Source organism: Megascapheus bottae, chromosome 7, assembly GCF_031878675.1.
Source record: "Megascapheus bottae isolate mThoBot1 chromosome 7, mThoBot2.hap1, whole genome shotgun sequence".
Lineage (NCBI taxonomy): Eukaryota > Metazoa > Chordata > Mammalia > Rodentia > Geomyidae > Megascapheus > Megascapheus bottae.
Window position 1 is genome coordinate 82,985,345 of NC_143515.1, and position 17,122 is coordinate 83,002,466.

The window sequence follows — 17,122 nt, forward strand, 5'->3', positions numbered from 1 at the left end:
GCCTAGCACAAAGACCCGGGTTCGATTCCTCGGTATCCCACATACACAACCAAGCCGGAAGTGGCAGAGACGAGACTACAACAAGCGACAGAGAGCGAAAGCAAGCAAGCGGAGCCCAACCGAGTGGTGGCCAGAGCGAGCGGGGCCAGAAAGAGAAGGGGGCCAAAAAAAAAAAAAAAGAATTTCCTAGTGTAGACATCTGCACCCTTGTAAATTGAAACTCTGAATCATTATTTGAATTAACATCTTAAATTTTAAAAATATATGACAAAATGACACCGAGCTAATTATTGTAAGACTTAGAACCAATGCACCAACTGCTCTTTCCAGTTTCAGGATAAGATTGAAATTTTCGAAATCCACAGCACCTTTCTGCATTTACTCTGCTCTTTACCGGTTGGTTTGAGGGAAATGGCGAATCCGTTCTGGCTGGCCTCACAGAGCACCTGCTGGTCGGGATCCTGGGATTGCTCCATGCCGGCTCACTGAGAACTGGGGCGGGGGGGGGAGGGAGGAGAGCAGCTTGTAGGAGAATTACAGTGCTGCTGTTGGCCAAACCGATCCTGAGCTCATGGAGTCCCCTGGGCCTCTGTCCCTGGCCCCAGCAAGCCCTTCCTGGCCACCCTCACCTCCGCTATTGTCACCACAAACTCCGTTTAATGAGCATCTCTGAACTTGGAGGCTCACAGCAAAAATGACAGCTTCAACCAAGCTGGGCACCATGCTCTGGTTCTTGTTTGTTGTCTTGTTCGTATGTTAAAAATGAATTTTCTCTTTGGCAGTGTTCTTTGAAATACTTCGGGAATTTTCATTTGAAAGTGTGATAGTCAATATCATTTATATTACAGAAAGTCCTGATAGGAAGCTAATAAGTACATTCTGAATGTCCATTAATAAAGATAATGTTTTCAGTTGTTGTTCTGCTAAGATAAAACTGAAATGACATTAGTTGGCAGTGCCCTTGGCACCAACAGACCAGACTGTATTAGGAATGAATGAAATCACATTATTCCCAGGAAACAATCAAACAGCTAAAATATTTTGCATGGTTTCCTAACTTCATCTGAGAACAAAGGTGGCAGGAATCACAGGAGTTGGCTAGTAATTGGTCAATCTGAGTGTTAAGTCCATTTTGTTTGGCCCTCAGCACTAGACCCCTATGTAAAACTGTTAACACGCCGAGATTTCTAAGTAAATTCACTGTTTAAAAGTGGTTTCTACGGATCCAGTGGAAGCTTTCAAATCCAGGATCCTGAAGCATTGTCCTGACGTGTGGCCCTGAGAGGGGCACGTGTGGACAGGCCCTGCAGGTCTCTCCCCACTGGTGACCTGCTGTTCTTCTGTCTTTTAGATCATGAACTGGGAGGAGACCTGGTAAAGCTCCAGCTGTGGGCACCGCGGACCCCGTGACCTTTGAAGGGAGCAGCAACCATCGGAGAGGGCTCGGGTGCCAACTCAGGTAGGCCCCTGAAAAGCCTGGCTCAGCCCAGAGTGGCTGGCCCTGGGGAGCCCTGCCGGCCCTGCCACCCTTTCCCATCCCGCCCTGGTGTCCCATCCTGCGCTGCCAGGAGCTCCAGTTTGGGGGAGGCTCCCCACTGACAGAGCCTTTTGCTTCATGCAATAGTGGTCTGCCTGCTCTTGTGGCTGAAGTGACACAGGGGGTGAGGGGTGCCCTGGGAGGAGATTCAGGGCTCTGGTGAGGAAACGAGACCGAGGCGCATGGAAAAACAGCATCCATGCACATCAAGGCCATCGGCAACAGGTTCTGGTCTGCGGGCGGGGATGGGACGGGTTGCTGCGTGCCAGGCAGAGGCTACCAGGGTGGCTTGGGCTTTCAGGCCCTGCCCAGTCTCGGCTGCTGGAGCTGCGCGGGAGCCTGTGTCTGGAGGTCTGGCCGAGTTCTCTCAGCACGGTGCTCAAGACTGCGTTCTACCCATGTGGCCTCTTGGGAGAAGAGAAAATCCTGATAATGTCAGTTTCTCAGAGTGCTCTATAAGGAAAACGCTGGCCTGCGTTTTAAGGTTCACTGTGCACTAGTGATTTGTTTGTCTGCCGACTACCCCATTTGCCTGTCTGGTAATAGAATTGCGTCCTATTCCGTGGAAATGAGAGGCTGGTTTTGCCTGCCGTCTGCTGCTACCCGGTGGGTGCTGCAGGCTCGGAGAGCTTTATGAGCCAGCATAATAGGTCACAGTTGTTCTCATTATTTCTCTTCTACACCCCACTCATTTACCCTGAAGTCTCACTGCACTCATTGGTTCAGGGTGGGGAAAGCATTATGTTTAATTGTACGCTTGCTCGCAGTTAAAAATACAAACAACAAAACAAAAGAACCTGTTCACTCACAATGCGCTCGGCCTGGAACTGGGCCTGGAGCCTCTTCTGAGTTGTGGGTGCTCGATCCGTGCATGCGGGCGTCTCACCTCCTCTCGCCCTCTCCTGTTTCACTAATGAGAGTGTTTCGTAGGAACTGTTACAAGACCAATTTTTTTTTTGCCAGTCCTGGGCTTGAGCTCAGGGCCTGAGCACTGTCCTTGGGCTTTCTCAAGGCTAGAGCTCTACCACTTGAGCCTCAGCACCACTTCTGGCTTTTTCTAAGTATGTGGTACCGAGGAATTGAACCCGGGTCTTCGTGCATGCTAGGCAGGCACTCTACCTCTAGGCCACACTCCCGGCCCCTTCCTCCCCCTCCATCAGTCCTGGGGCTTGAACTTGGGGCCTGAGCACTGTCCTGGGGCTAGAGCTCTACCACTTGAGCCATAGCACCACGTCGGGCTTTTTTTGTGTTATGTGGTACCTGGGTTTTCGTGCATGCTAGGCAAGTACTCTACCACTAGGCCACACTCCTGGCCCACAAGTCTAATTTTTAAATGTGACTTTACTGAGCTGGTGCTTCTAATATCAAGCAAGTGACGTTTATCAAATATACTTTAAGTATTCACACATAAATCTCATCACAAAGAAACGACCCTAAAGTCTACGCCTGCACACATGGCCTGGTGTGGGCTCCCAGCTGGTCCACACGTGGACTGCACATGGCATTCACGTTGGCAGAGCAGCGGGACTTGCTCAGAGGGAGAAAGTGGCCCCCGGGCCCAGCAGGCCCTTCATCTTCTGCCTCGTGCTGGTGGCAGATCGCTGGACCCGCCTTTCCCCGCCGACCCTGCCAGGCGCCAGGGCCTGGGTCGGCTGACTGCTGGGTGTGCCACGGGCTCCATGTTCCAGGCCCAGCCAGAAGGCACTGCAGAGCCAGAAGCACAGCAGAGTGGAGCACTGTGCGCAGAGCATGGGTCACGCCACTCTCCCTCTGCGCCCTTACTCTCCTCGGACTTGGGGGACGAGGGCAGGTGCTCAGAGTCCTGCCTTCTGGCTCCAGGCACTGTTCATTTGTCCAACCTTTAAGGCCAGCAATGGACCCTCAAGGCGGGGTGAGCACCGTTTCTACACAGACGCCAGTGGAGAGGGGAGGAGTGGGCAGGAAGTTAAATTCAGGAGAGCAGGGCCCGAGCGCCGCCATCCTGGCATGGCCACCCACCAACTCAGTGTGGGCTGGTCGGCTTCGCCTTGCAAGTGTCAGCGTGGCCCCGCGGCCATTCACTTACTTCTTATAATTGAGCCAGGCAACTGTATTTCTTATTTAAAAGCAAAAGCAAGGCATGCATATGTCTTCCAGACTCTTTGGAATAGAAAGTCATGAGTCATCTGATTTTACAAGGAGAGCAACCAGAGGCAGAGCTGGGGAGGGCAGGTGTTCCCACCCAGGACACCGTGGCTTTCAGAAGATTTAGTCCATGAGCAGGGGCGCCACATTTGATCTAAGAAATAGAATCCGAGACAAAAGGGAAGGAAGGGATCAACAACATGGCGCCGTGGCCCTGGAGGCTGGGAGGGAAAGCAGAGAACAGTGCCGTGAGAGGAGGCTTTCCTACCATGCACACACTTATGCCTGGGGGTAGTGTATGACCCTCGGGAGAGAGGGAGGAAGGCGGAAGCGAGAAGAATCTTAAACAAGCAAGGAGAGAAGGAAGTTGATGAAGGAAGGAGGAGACCCTGCCGTGTTAGCATGTGCAGAAATGCAAGCCCAGCCTCAAGGACTATCTCCAGTAGCTTGTGACCTTCACAAAGGCTCCTCCTAAAATTGCCCAGCTTAAACCTAGACGTAGAAACTGTAGCATGTGCGTGTGCTACTTAAGTGCTTGTATTTTTAAGGTCAAAGTCTCAAAATTATTCAGCGCATTTTTGAATATAGATTCAGGAAACAGCGAAGGGGACAGATGTGGACAGACAGAAGCAATGATGGTAAGAATTCTTCAGGAAATCCGATTCATCCTGTTAGATAGGGAGGGCTTTGTTTTGATTTTGAGTGTGTGTGTGTGTGTGTGCGTGTGTGTGTGCACGTGTGTGTGGTGGTACTGGAGCGTGAACTCAGGGCTTATGCTCCTGCCTGGCTTTTTCACTGTAGGCTGGCACATTGCTGCTTGAGCCACATCTCCATTTCCATATCTTAAATTATGTTTTATATATAAAAACAGTTCAAAAGGCCGGACACAGGTGTCTCATGCCTGCTCAGGAGGCTGAGATCCGAGGATCGCCCTCTGAAGCCAGAACAGGGAGGACAGTCCTGTGAGGCTCTTAGCACCGATTAACCACTCAAACGCTGGAAGCAGAACTACAGCTCAGGTGATAGAGTGCTGGCCTTGTGCACAAAGAGGCTCAGGGACAAAGCCCAGGCACCGAGTTCAAGCTCCATAACTGACAAAAAATTAAACTGAAAAGCAAAAATGGCTACAGGGCTGGGAGTGTGGCCTAGTGGTGGAGTGCTTGCCGAGCATACACGAAGATCCGGGTTCAATTCCTCGATAGAAAAAAAGCCGGAAGTGGTTCTGTGGCTCAAGTGGTAGAGCTCTAGCCTGGAGAAAGCCCAACGACAGTGCTCAGGCCCTGAGCTCAAGGCCCAGGGCTGGCAAAATTGAAAAAAAAATAGCCACAAGAACACTTTGACAATTAAGCATAGACAGTTTCTTTACAATGTGATTTCAAGTATGCGAGCATCCCTTTTGTTAAACCTGCACATGGGCTCTTCAGGCACAGCTATTTTGCTCCGCGGGGGGACAAACACTGCGTGGGAGTGAGCGGCCACATTTCGTGAGGCTGAGAGCTGCATGCATGTCCGGGGTGGGGGCTGACGGCACCTGTGTGGTTCGTGAGTACATGCACACCTTGTGGTGTCACTACGTGTGCCCTGTGTGTATGCACACAGATATGAAGCACATGTACTCCCTCGGCACTGGACGTCACGTGCCATGCAGCTCATGAGGTCACGAGAACCCGAGCTCAGCAGGTGGAATGCTAACCGCTTTGTACAACTGCCTGAAGACACTAAGGACAGAGAACCTTAGCTGACCCATCTTCCTTAATGCTGGGTTCCTAGGCAGTAAGGATTCCAGTCTGGCTCCACCTCCCCTACTATTTAAGGAAAGGTGAGTTGTCTCTGCTGGCTGGGACATCTGGGTAACAACCTGGACAAAAGCCTCTCGCTCTGGAGGAAATCCAGGAGTGGGGGCGGGAGGGAGAGCGTGGGAGGGAGCTGGAGCAGATTCCTGACGTCCAGTCAGGATGTACCTATGGCTACCCACAGAGTGAGGGCCTGGCATGTCGTCAACAAACACCCGCAAGTTCTCAGGTGTAGGAACAAAGGGCACAGACGTGAACTCAGGAGATTCACCAGGGTCTGGCGCCCCCCTCCCCCAGGCTCTTGGACTAGAGACTGGCGCACACAAGGCTCTTCATTATTTGGGTTCTTTTAGTTTTGTCACCCACAACCAGTTTGACCCATGCATCTCTTTTCAGCTTTTCCTCACCCTGAAAGCATTTTTGTTCATATATTTATTTTTAACTGTAACACAGAAACGTAAGACTGCATATGTGAGTGAGAACTGTGTGAGGTTTAGACACAGGCACACATCGTGTAAACTTTAAATCCGGTTAAATACATCTGGCATGTCAAGCATTCATCATTCTTTTTAAGAAAAAGTTGTATTTTTCTTATCTTTAAGTAGTTGTACAAAGGATTTGCCCCCAGCACGTCAGTTTAGGAATACAGTGTACCTCACAGATGTTAGCCTTCCAGCATTCTCTCTGTCTATTCCACCCTGCTGCATTGCCCCATTTTCATAGGATATGCACCGAGTATTACGACTGCCTTCTCCCTGTCTGCCTCTGTTTCTCTCCGCTCTTCCCTTAGTGCTCCCCGCCAAGCTTCAAGTACCAGTTTCCTGGTCTTCATTTTGTTTTGCTCATTTAGATACTATTTGAATTCTCCCCTGCACATCCCAGACTTCCGTTAAGACATGCGTGTGTACTGCATACAGGCCCTGTATGTTTACTTTTGTATCTATACATTAGTTCTAGCTTCTACATGTGATGGAAGACATGCATTCATTGTGTTTTTGAGCCTGACTTAATATCAGTTTTTCCAGGTCCTTCCATTTCTTTGCAAATGGTGTGATATTGTTTATAGACACATAGGTAGACAGAGCACGTGTTCTTGATCCGTTTGTCCGTTGAGGCACATCTGGGTCGATTCCATACCTAGGCGACAGTGACCAGTGCTTCAGTTAGCAGAGCTGTGCTGGCGGGTTTACTACACCCTGAGTTGTTATCTTGTGGAAAGTGCGCAGAAGGGGAATTACTGGGTCATAGGGGAGTTCTGCGTTCCGTTTCTTTTATGAATCTCCATAGTCCCTTCTGGAGTGGCTGAGCAAGTTTACATTCCCACCAATGGTGTGCTAGTGTCCGCATGGCCGTGTCCACACTAACATCTGTTATTCTTTGTGTTTTCCACGATGGCCAGTCTAAATGGGGTGAGGCGCAATCTTGGTATTGTTTCGATTGGCATTTCCTTTATGGCCAGGGATCTTGAGCATTTCTTCATGTGTCTATCGGCCACTTTTATTTCTTCTGAGAAATATCTAATTAGTTCATTTGCCCTTTTATTATGTGTTGCTGATTCTTTGAGGCCTTCATTTTCTAGGCTCTCTGTATATTCTGGATATTAGGCCACTGTCGTACGTAAGTGGCAAAGGTTTTCTCCTGTTCTGTACTCTGACTTTTTGCCTCCTTGGGCCTGCAATGGGGAGGAAGAGGTCCTACTGAGCTCAGAGGAGAATTCTGGATGCTCCCAGAATGCTCCTGACAGCATGGGGAGGGGTTCTGTGCCACGGCCACTGTGTGGTAATTAGGCAGTTTCTGAAGAGCTCAGCTGAACACCTCTTACCAGCATTCTCTGCACACCTGAGCACCTAATTAAACCTGCATTTGCACTGGAGAAGAGCCAGCCTGCCTGGGTGCTGGAGGGCTTAGAGGATCCCATGTTTACTGAGCCCCAAAGCCCATTCTCGAGTCCATGGTGCTTCCCCTCCTCCCTGGGCTGCGTGAGCTCGCCCACCGCCCTCCATCTTCCTCAGACATTTGCCCTGGGCAAAGATCCAGGTCCATGAAGCTTCCCGCAGAGGTGTCCCAGCTCTCCTCCAGCCTCCAGCCTTGGCTGCAGCAGTCTGAAGATGACTCTACGTGTTGCCTGGATGTTAAGGAGGCTTCACTGTTAGTTTTCCCTTCCACAGCCCAGCTGTGTGAGGATGAAGGGCTCGACGGCCATAACTCCAAAGAGAGCCCCAGGAGACAGGGCAGGAGCTGTGCTGATAACTAGCATGAGGACAGTCTGGAGCGCAGGCTCAGCGCCCTCGCCACTGTCACAGCACGGACAGGGTTCTGCAGGCCAGTGATGCCGTGGCATCCTTAGCTGGCATTGTCTTCCGATGCCCAGCATCTCGGGAGGTTGGGTGGACACACGGGTGAGCAGGTCCCCTTCTGAATGGCCGCCTGCCTGTTTCCCAGCATGTTGTGTGTAGGGGGGGAGCAGTGCTCCATCTCCAGCCTCTGCCCGTGCCCCGGGGACCTCAGAAGACGCTGGGGAGCAGAAGGCGTGTCTGAGGAACACGATGGCTAGCGTCACTCCCCCTCGAACATCAGTCCCGGGCTGCCGTCCACCGCGAGTGCCCTGGGGAAGGGATGCATGGTGCCTCTCTGACCACCCTTGCCCACGGGAGACCAGAGATGTCAAGTGCCAGATCCCGGCGCTGGGCCCCCGTGTGGCGAAGGCTGGGCCTTTATGAACTGTGGCTTCGTGTGCCTGATCTTCCCGCCCATGTCAGTGCCTGCGTATTTGGTTTCACATGTGTGTGTGCATGCCGGCAATAGGTGTGTGGATCACAGTGGAGAGAAGGGAGCAGAACCACACCAAATAACGAGCTGGAAGCCAGGGCAAACTTCAGCGTGTTTGAGATGGTGGCCACGCCCCGCTCAGCCTTCTGCTCCCGACACTTCAGCACAGAGAAGGAAGGATTCTCATGTCTGATAGGCCTGGCAGGTCTTGTCAGGTGCAGCCTGGAACATGCAAATTGCTGCCAAGGTGACAGTGCCAAACACGCTGCTTTACAGCTCCCTGGGAATCTGCCAAGCCTCTCCTTGCAGATTCTAAATTTTTAAATAGGAAACAATGGCAGGGATTCAAAAGGTCTTTTTTTCCCCTCCAATCTGCCTAGCAAGGGCCAAGGCATATGTAAGTTTTGTTTCCCAGATATGGCTCGAAACGGCTTTTCACGGGCAACATTATCTGGGTGCACCCACTTACAGCTGCGGCTGGCAGCACATGGGTGCCAAGGTAGGAAGGTTTAGAGAGACGGGAGCTTGACCCGTCTGGGTGAACTGGCTAGAGTGGATCGGGGAGAGGGACAAGTGGAAGTCTTGGCAGCCCCAGTGTTAGTCACACACACAATCTACGATGGCCGTTTTCTGGAGAGACTGGCACTATGGATCTCCATCTGCTGTAAATGTCCAGAGAAACAACGCCCAGAGCTGAGCTGTTCGCTCCACACTAGCCCCTGTCTACAAATCAACAAGAAAAGACAAGCCACTATGATAACCATGTCAACAGAAAGCATGTTTCTATGGCAACCAATTAAAGAAAGGTTTGTTCACACACCATCTGAGAGGCAGACAGAGAGAGCTGCCAGGAGGGGCTCTGGAGTCTACCTGTGCGGTGTGTTCCGGAAACCCAAGTCTCTCCACTTCCACCTCCTCTCTGTGTCCATATGCACAGCACACAGATCATCTGCACTTCAGATCGAATGATCTCCAATGTTGTCAACGATAAAAAGAAAAGAAAATCAAGTGGAAGTGAAATAGGCATGATCAACGCAGTGTTCACATGGCCCCCGTCCCCCGCGCTTCCCTCTGAAATGCAGAATCCCTCTCCAGAAAAGGAGACTGTTAGCACCCGTGGTTTGCACCTGTAATCCTAACTACTCAGGAAGACGAGATCTGAGGATCAAGGTTTGAAGCCTGCCAGGGCTTGAAAGTCGGTGAGACTCATCTCCAATTAACCACAAGGAAACCAGAAGTGGAGCTGTGGCTCAAAGGCTCATGTTGCAGAGCATGAGCCTTGAGCAAAAGGGCTCAAGGACAGGATCCAGGCCCTGAGTTCAAGTCCAGTGACTTACAAAAAAGAATGTTATTAAGTGTGAATTTTATCAAAATAAATTTCCTTGATTATTGGGCAGAATCATGAGCCGCCCCTGGTCCTGGAGACAGCACGAGTCACACTGAACTTCTGAGGCCCACATGTGCCATCCGCCCGCTTTAATCTGGTTTCAGTACATGATCTAATTTTATGGTCTGCTTTAAGGGCTGAGATAAAACCTAAAGCCCTAGTTTATACCAAGTCGTGCAGTTCTGAGCAGTGGTTCCACTGCAGTCCGTTTGGTTCTGTCTGTGCCCCTAAGTGAGCCGTGGGTCATCTTGGCTGAACCCTCACCTCCTTCACCGCCTGGGGCCTCCGGGCAGTGGTTTTTGTAGCAGGATGGAAGTTCTATTGCCCTTAAGTGGTGTGAGCCAAGTCTTGCGTTCCTTCCCATCCTGATGGGAGCAAATGGAGGGAAAATGGGTTATTAAAACACATTTCCGTCTCTCCCCCACCCCACCTCGCTGGCCTCGCTGCTCAGCTGGTTTCTCTCTCCATGGCTTGCCTGCTCCCAGTCATTGTAGCCCTCTCCTGCCCGCTGCTGGCATTAGCTGTCCCAGGTCCCAGCTGCTGGGACGCTGCCCCTGACCTCACAAAGCTGGATATCCAGTGCCACCTCTTCTTCCACTTTGCTCACTGAAGGACGATATGAATCAAAAGGTGGCCCGAACTGCAGTCCTGTCAAAGGATCAGAACACTGTACTGTTAGCATGAATAAGCACGGTGACCACGAATCTACACTTGACTTTTAACTGAGATGTTGTTCTTCACACTTGCTCATGAGAAGGTGAGCGGCTGAGACTTATGGAAGGCCGGTGACTGTTCCCGTAATGGAGTAAATGTGCTCTGTGCTGCCGTGCAGGTCCAGATGGGCCGGGGCCACTGGCCCTCTTTGCCCCCACTGACTGATGGGGAGGTAGAGGAACCATCTCACACCCGGGATTATACTACCCAGCAGGGGCCTCCAGCTCAGAGCTGAGGAGGTCGGGGATGTCTAAAGACACCCAGCTCCAGCTCAGAGCTGAGGAAGTCGGGATGTCTAAAGACAGCCCAGCTCCAGCTCAGAGCTGAGGAGGTCAGGATGTCTAAAGACAGCCCAGCTCAGATCAGACCTGAGGAGGTCAGGATGTCTAAAGACAACACAGCTCCAGCTCAGAGCTGAGGAGGTCAGGATGTCTAAAGACAGCCCAGCTCAGATCAGACCTGAGGAGGTCAGGATGTCTAAAGACAACACAGCTCCAGGTCAGAGCTGAGGAGGTCGGGATGTCTAAAGACCACACAGCTCCAGCTCAGAGCTGAGGAGGTCAGGATGTCTAAAGACAGCCCAGCTCCAGCTCAGAGCTGAGGAGGTCGGGATGTCTAAAGACAGCCCAGCTCCAGCTCAGAGCTGAGGAGGTCGGGATATCTAAAGACAGCCCAGCTCCAGCTCAGAGCTGAGGAAGTCAGGATGTCTAAAGACAGCCCAGCTCCAGCTCAGAGCTGAGGAGGTCAGGATCTCTAAAGACAGCCCAGCTCCAGGTCAGAGCTGAGGAGGTCGGGATCTCTAAAGACAGCCCAGCTCCAGGTCAGAGCTGAGGAGGTCAGGATCTCTAAAGACAGCCCAGCTCAGATCAGACCTGAGGAGGTCAGGATGTCTAAAGACAACACAGCTCCAGGTCAGAGCTGAGGAGGTCGGGATGTCTAAAGACAGCCCAGCTCCAGGTCAGAGCTGAGGAGGTCGGGCTCTCTAAAGACAGCCCAGCTCCAGGTCAGAGCTGAGGAGGTCGGGCTCTCTAAGAGATAACCCATCTCTAGTACATACAGCCCAGCCCTAGCACATGCATCCAGCCCTGGGTCATGGAACCCCAGCTCTAGCACACTAACGGAGCCGTAGTGTACATATCCAGCACCAGTACACTCAACCAGCCCTGGTTCATAGAACCCCAGCCCCAATACATGCAACCTAGTCACAGTACATGCAACCCTGTCATAAAACATCCACCCCATGGCCTGGAATGCATGTTAGGAGCTGCACACTGTCCCCTGCTCTGGGTGAGTCTGTCCTGACTCCTCTGTCCACCATGGCTTACACAGGAGGTCTCATCAATCCTGCACATCCTATTTAGTATGTAATCAAGTTCAGAAATCTAAAGCAAGGAATCAACGAGGAAAAACGGAAGGCTTTGTAGTTCAAACCCTCCTACGTGGACACAGCGGTGTGGACGTGTTAGACGGCACGTACGAATCAGGGTTGTCCTGACCGGAAGCGCCATCCGCACAGCAATGCTCGGCTGCTGTCGGACCCCAGCAGACCATCCACCAGGAAGAAATCCTGTCTTAATGCTCACATCGCCAGAAACAACTGGGAAAACACGTGCGACCCAGGCTGAAGGTTCTGGAGTTGAGATGTAGCCTGAGATGTCTGCTGGCTACACCTCAGATACATTTACGTTTTTTTATTATTATTAATTTCTTTCATCTAGCCGGAAACCTTTTGGTGAGAAGCCATTGCTCAGTGCAAGTATAAATCTGACTCAGTTACTCTCAGGTACACAATCAATGCTTCATCGCCTTCGGGAGCTACCACAAGTTATTTTCAATATTCTTGTTTATTGAGCTAATAAATCTTAATTAATCCCTCCCCACAGAGGAGTATGGATTTCAGACCCTGGGGCTGAGAAACCCAGGTCTTAGGAAGGATTCTTCTTTCTCCGTGTCAGGGAGGGTGAGCCGGGAGTGAAGTGCTCACACTGGACCCTTGCCGGCCTCAGGAAGCCATTGCAGCCCATCACGCTGCCCAGGCCATGCTCTCCCCAGGTCCTGCTCTGTCCACCACACCGCCCAGGCCACGCTCTCCCCAGGTCCTGCTCTGTCCACCACGCCGCCCAGGCCACGCTCTCCCCAGGTCCTGCTCTGTCCACCACGCTGCCCAGGCCACGCTCTCCCCAGGTCCTGCTCTGTCCATCCTTACCCCTCCATTGTCTTCCTAAAAATAGACAAATGAACAAACAAGACAAAAAGAGAGGGGGTAGCCTCTTGTTTTCCTGGAATTGATTTCAATAAATATTATTTTATATGGTCAGAGGCGCACAGGCATTGTGCCTTTGTGCTCCTCCCCTAAGAGTCGCCTTCTCCAGTCTGACTGTGTGCGTGTCTAGAGTCCTGTATAGTCATTATGTCCTCATCTTTTATATCTGGCTTCTGCATAGGAGAGAGAACATGTGCTGTTGGTCACTCTGAGCCTGGCTTACCCCACTTACCATTTGATCTGGGTCCATCCATTTCCCTGAAAATGACATAATGTTACTCTTTCTAACAGCTGCCTACACTTCCATTGTGTATAGACACCGTTTTTTGTTTTTTTTTTTGAAATCTGCTCATCTATTATAAGGCATCCGGGCTGTTTCCATAGCTTGGCTGTGTGACACTGATATGGCCATAAACTGTTTCCACAGCTTGGCAATGGACCCTGATATGGAAGTGTCTTTACAGGCTTGTGATGTTCTGGGGAGATGGCCAGAAGTGGTAAGGCCGGGTCGTAGGGATGATCTATGTTTAGTTTTCTGTTTGTTTGCTTTTGTCAGTTGTGGGACTTGAGCTCTGGGCCTGGGCTCTTCTGCTCAAGGATGCATCCCTAGCCCTGAGTCACAGCCCCACTTCCAGTTTTCCACTGTCCAGAGCAGCTGTACTAGTTTACATTCCCAACAACAGAGCAGTAGGGTTCCTTTTTCTCCACATCCCTCCAACACTTGCCGCATTCACATTTACGAAGTTGTGCGGTCTAACTGGGGTGATAGGATGGAATCCCGTTGTTGTGATTTGCATTTCCTTTACGGTCATGGATGAAGAGCACTCCCTCATGTGTTTCTTTTGCCATGCTCACCTCTTCTGAGACGTCTCTCCTCAGCTCCCTTGCCCATTCCGTGACTGGTGTGTTAGGTTTGGAGGGGTTCTTTTCTTGAGCTCCTTAGGCCTTTGTCTGATGTGCTGCTGGTGAAGCTCTTCTCCCAGGGTGCTGGCTGTCTTTCTGGCTTGGTAACTATATCCTTTTTATTCTGACGTAATCCCATTCGTCAAGTCTCTCCTCTCTGCTTTGCCCCTGGGACCTTAAAGAAAGTTTCTGCCTAGGCCAATAAGCTCAGATGTTTCTCCTACTCCCTCTTGCAGTAATTTCAAAGTTTCGGGTCTAATGTTGAGGTCTTCAGTCCACTTTGAGGTGATATCTGTGCGTGGTAACACACAGGAATCTACCTTTAGTTTTCTGCACGCGCCCAGGTTTCCCAAAGAGTTTTCCCAGGACCTGTGCTTTGTAAGCGTTCTACATAAGATGACGTGTGTCCTGCGGGTGCTCCCCACACTTTCCCACAGGAGGAGCTGGCCTGCTTCAGATGGGCAGCCCCAGCGTCAGAGCTCAGATCGCCGGGGACGCTGTGCAGCAGCCACCCTTTCTCCTTTACTCTTGTCATGTACTCATCCCCCGCCTCACCCCGTCCCCTCTCCTCCCCTCCGACTGCCCAGGGGTCATTGTAACTAGCTTAGCCTGTGCTTTAAGCATGAGATTGCGTTTTGGAGAGTATTTTGGAGTTGTTTCTTTCCAGGACATCTGCCAATCCTATTTCCATACCAGACTGCTGTCTTTTCCTAGGACATGCAAGAAGCCCTTTCCACCTCTGCTTGGGAAGGGTGCGGGGCTGGGCCATCTTGTCAGGTCCCGGCTCTGAAGGCCCTCGACCCACTCCTCCACGGAGACACCCTCCGGCTCTCCTCCACGGGGGACACCTTTCAGCTCTCCTCCACGGGGACAGTCCTCCGGCTCTCCTCCAGGGGGGACACCTTTCAGCTCTCCTCCACGGGGACAGCCCTCCGGCTCTCCTCCACGGGGGACACCCTCCAGCTCCCCTTCCTTCTGATTGGGTTCTAACTGTTTGACCTGGGTGTGGCACAGGTTTTGTTTTCTTTTCTTCTTGTCTTCCTCCGGGAGCTCTTCTGGCTCTGATATGCACAAACGCAATATCCTCTTCCCACCGGCTGTCAGCTCTGCAGAACACGTTAAGCTTTTCAGCTGTAGATACTGAGTTTAACACGAGACCTGAAACTTTGTCAGTCCTCTCACCATCCTTCAAGAGTGGCTCCCAGCTTTCTGGGGACTCACAGAGGTCCTGCAGCTTTCCTCCGCTTTCTCTGTGAGTGAGGGCGTAGCTTCTTAGTGTAGCAGCATGTTGAATCCTCAAAGTTTTCCCATCCCACTGTCACTTTCCATGTGTCAGTGCTTGAAATTCCCAGCTGGTCCTTATGACCAGAGATATCTTCTGTCCATTTATTCTGCAGGCAGTTTTTAGAAATAATTGTGTAATTGAAGATTTAAACTATTTCAATGTTCTTCAGCTTTGCTTGAAAAAAGGATGGAAGTTGCAAATGTAATTTTTTATTTTGAATTTTTTAAGTTAATTTTATTAGGACCGGGAGTTTGGCCTAGTGGTTAAAGTGCTTGCCTAGCATGCATGAAGACCTGGGTTCGATTCTTCAGTACCACATACATAGGAAAAAGCCAGAAGTGGTGCTGAGGCTCAGGTGGTAGAGCTCTAGCCTTGAGAAAATCCAAGGACAGTGCTCAGGCCCTGAGCTCAAGCCCAGGACTGGGAAACACAAATAATTTTATTAAAGCTCAGGTTAGGGGTATAATGTATCTCAATCAGTGTTCTCCCTTTCATCCTTCTCATTTTCCTCCTCCTATGCCTAATCCCAAGCTGCATATTTTAATTTCTAGATCGTGCATGTTGAGGGTAACGATGGTCTCTGCTCATCCTTCCCGTCTCGTGTGAGGGCCCTTCCAGTCTCCAGTGTGTCTGCTTCCTGTATTCGTGGCTTCAAAGTCTGTCGGTTTTTCAGAGGAGTCACACTACAGACTCCACCCCTAAGTGCACCATCCTTCAGTCCATTTGCTTGTATGTGCATCCAAGCCTGTATATGTTGTCGTGTACATCTGCATTTTAGATCTAACTTCCACACTGTGCATCTCGCTGAGCTTGACTTACTTCATGATTTTTCCCAGGTCCATCCATTTCCCTGCAAGTGACATGATCTTATTTGAGAGATGAGTAAAATTCTGTTGTGTAAATAGCGCATTTTCTGGATCCACTCATCAATCGTAGGGCCTCTGGGCTGTGTCCTATCTTGGCTACTGTGAATAGTGCAATAATGCCGTGGACTTGCAAAGTGGTTTATATCTTCTTAGTCTCAGCAGTACATGCTGGCTAACGTGAGTAAGTGATGACAACTTCAACAGTGCAAGTGTGTTGTGAGTTTCCTTCATTCCCGGAGACACTGCAGCACTACACGTGAGCATCTGTGCATCGGGCGTTTCCAGCTTCTAAGCAGGCGGCATTCTAATATGTGCTGATTGGAGAGTCCTGTGTTGGGATGGAATGCATTTCCTCTGGAGAGAACAGAGGCGTGTTCCGAGCCCTGCACGGCTGAGAAGGCTCGTGCCTTACTTCACGCCAGACCTGGATGAACCTCGGTGTGAGAGTCCAGTGTCATAGCTCCACTGTCCAATCTTACCGCTCACTCTTGTTTTTCCAATCGACCCGAGCACAGATTTGGCCAAGGCAGGGACAGTATGCTGTTGGTAAAGAAGTTAACTTGAGGCAACCCGGTGAACGCCTGGCCGTATATACCAGATTGTGGCCCTGCGCCTGGCCAGCCGACACAGACACACCTTCTGATGTCCTGTCCACCGAGGTCTCCTGGATCTAGGATGTGTCTGGGCCAAAGCAGAGGCACCCCATGTTTAGGAGCCCCGATGCTGGGCACAGGTCTGGGAAGGAGGGAGGGCTGAGACACGGCCTGCTCACCCCACCTGGCTCTGACTCCCCTCAAGAACCACTCCTAGTGCAACTCCAGCCAACACTGGGCTTCCTCAGACCTGGACTGAGCAGAGCCTGTCCCCAGGTCCCCGGGCTATTCCCCAGCACAGAGCAGCCGGCACCTACCCGCTGGGCTCCGAGCTGGCCTGCCCTTCAGGCCTCCGGGCCCGGGAGCTCAGATTGTCCAGGCAGGTGGCCGGTGTGCAAGCCATGGCTGCAGACTCGGGGAGACTTGGTGATCTTGGTTGCTTGCTTTTTCTGGTGGTACTATGGCTGGAAGTCAGGGCCTCGCATTTGTAAGGCAACCACTCTTCTCCTTGAGCCATCCCTGCTCCCAGTCCTTCTGCTTCAGGATTTGTGTTTTTTCCAGGTTGGATCTTGCACTTTGATCGAAAGCTAGGCTAAGATCACAACCCATCACCTGTGTGTCAGGGACTACAAGCACATACCACCGTGCCCAGCTTGGTTTTATTTTATGATAGATTACGGTAGATTGGCTGGGTCTGGCTAATTTTTCCTCCCAGGACTGCCCTTGAACTTTGATCCTCCCTACTCTAAGCCCATGTAACCAGGATTAGAGGCATGAGAAGTATTAGGCTCCGGGGAATTTGAAAGCAGTGGCTGGAACAGACAAGGTGTAGTCGGGCTGCAGCTGGTGCATGGCGTGACCCAGCCCCACATGGCAGTCTGAGACGGT

At 51.2% G+C, this 17,122-nt stretch overlaps 1 protein-coding gene across 8 annotated transcripts in view; it reads left to right on the forward strand.

Annotated features, from left to right (window-relative positions):
• The window catches only part of Myt1l (myelin transcription factor 1 like), a 370,648-nt gene that overhangs the window by 112,517 nt on the left and 241,009 nt on the right, over nt 1-17,122 (forward strand). For all 8 annotated transcript variants that reach the window (XM_090337527.1, XM_090337528.1, XM_090337526.1 and 5 more), the window contains exon 2: nt 1,352-1,459. The gene's annotated coding sequence lies outside the window, so the exon portion shown is untranslated. The remainder of the gene's footprint in view (nt 1-1,351; nt 1,460-17,122) is intronic.